General features: G+C 42.8%; 1 long non-coding RNA gene across 1 annotated transcript; it reads left to right on the top strand.

Moving 5' to 3' along the window:
- Nucleotides 1–298: 298 nt before the first annotated feature.
- On the top strand, nt 299–729 carry LOC124683184. The gene is made up of 3 exons (XR_006996584.1): nt 299–343; nt 435–510; nt 589–729. It is a non-coding gene; the product is annotated as an uncharacterized LOC124683184 (long non-coding RNA).
- The last annotated feature ends 1,019 nt before the right edge of the window (nt 730–1,748 follow it).

Below are 1,748 nucleotides of genomic sequence, written 5' to 3'. Positions count from 1 at the left end.
ACTTACATATTTTTATTGCAGTACTATCTCGCTGTAAACGTTAATGGCAATCATTGGGTCACCGTCGTGATGCATGTACCCAAGAAGGAATTTCAAGTATTAGATTCCCTCTATGTTCTTCGCGAGTTACATACATATCATTGAAGCATTGGTATGTTTTCATACTACTTTACTCTGTCATAAGTATTTTGTTAAAATATTAATCATTACTTACTTAATCTTAACTACTCGTTTTACTTCGGAGAACCGAACTTGCTTATGACATAGCAAAAGCAGATCATGGTTTTCCCGATCCTTCAAACTGGCCTATAAAACAATACAAAATGCCAAGACAAAAGGATGGGTGAGTACATGGTGCAACTAATTTTCATCTATATTATTAATATACAATGCAATGTTACTTACTGTTTTTTGCTTGTCTTGTATTATGACAGAAACTCATGTGGACTTTGGGTCCTAAAATGTATGGAAGAATGGGATGGAGATGAATTTAGAACCACTATTACACAGGTAGGTAAAACAAAATTCTACTTACATGATGAACTAGCAGCACATGTCATAACATGTTCTCTTAATTTATTTTTGCAGACACTCGTTGACTCTACCAGAGAAGTTATGGTCGGTGAAATAATTTTTTCACCTAGTAACGAGCTGGATAGGGTCAAAGATAAACTACTCAACCCCAATGGCGAGGAAGATGATGCTTAGGTCCAAGGTCTAGTGGATATGGTCGGGTTTTCGTCCCGTAGAAGGTTTCCGGCGGTGTTCAAGACTTTGTTCATTTTATATTCTATTTGCTGTGTAATGACTTGGAAACTATACTTTACAATACCTATTTGCGTCATATGGAATACCATACTTTGTGGAATATGTATGCAATCATCAAGTGCCGGATAGTCTCACTATTGACCGTGGACATCACTATAATCTTTATTGCGCAGAATTTGTTGTCAAACTTTTGCAAACAATCCGTTAACACCTTTGCGGATGATAATAACTTGGTATGAAAAGCTTTATCTCCAAATACTTCAGGTGCAGGAATTTACCCAAAATCAATTGTGTATTGACTTTCTGAAAAATAATACCCAAAGATTAGGACTTATTAATAGCTTAGGTCAACAAATTACTGAACTGGTACAAAAGGGATAACACTAGCCTCATAAAGTGACTTCACAAAAAGCGTTTCAACATTTGGCGCAATGGATAAAAGTTTGGTACTTGTCATCTGCATTTTTCTTGGTGGTGTTAATTCATTGCCGGACAGACCGGCTAAGGATCACGGTCAGGCCGACAGAGGCTGCTGCCTGTAAGTCTTCTCCCGGACATGCTGGTGGCCGTGGCCGGCCAGACCGGAATGCAGTGCCAAAAGCCTTCGTATATTCGTTAATTATTGTCCGGCCTGGCCGGTTCTCTACGCCGGCCAGGCCGACAAAAGCTGCGTACAAAAATTCCTTGACCGGACAGGCTGGCCCGTCTGGCCAGACAGGCCGATAGAATTGGCAAATGCCTCTGGAAATTTGATGTTCCTCCGGAACAACATTACCGGTCTGTCTGGGTGTATATGCCGGACAGTCCGACCGGTCGATCACGTAAACCGCGCCCCGGACAGTCCGTCCCCTATGAACTGGATGTCCGCCGTATCCGGACTGTCCGGCCAGGTCCTGGCCGGACAGTCCGGCTAGGTCCTGACCGGACTGTCCGGTGTCTCCGATCTGCCATGGCCGGCCGGCGCCCACCACGATGGTGCA

The sequence above is a fragment of the Lolium rigidum genome, chromosome 1 (assembly GCF_022539505.1).
Source record: "Lolium rigidum isolate FL_2022 chromosome 1, APGP_CSIRO_Lrig_0.1, whole genome shotgun sequence".
NCBI lineage: Eukaryota > Viridiplantae > Streptophyta > Magnoliopsida > Poales > Poaceae > Lolium > Lolium rigidum.
This window is presented reverse-complemented; position numbering and strand designations above follow the sequence as displayed.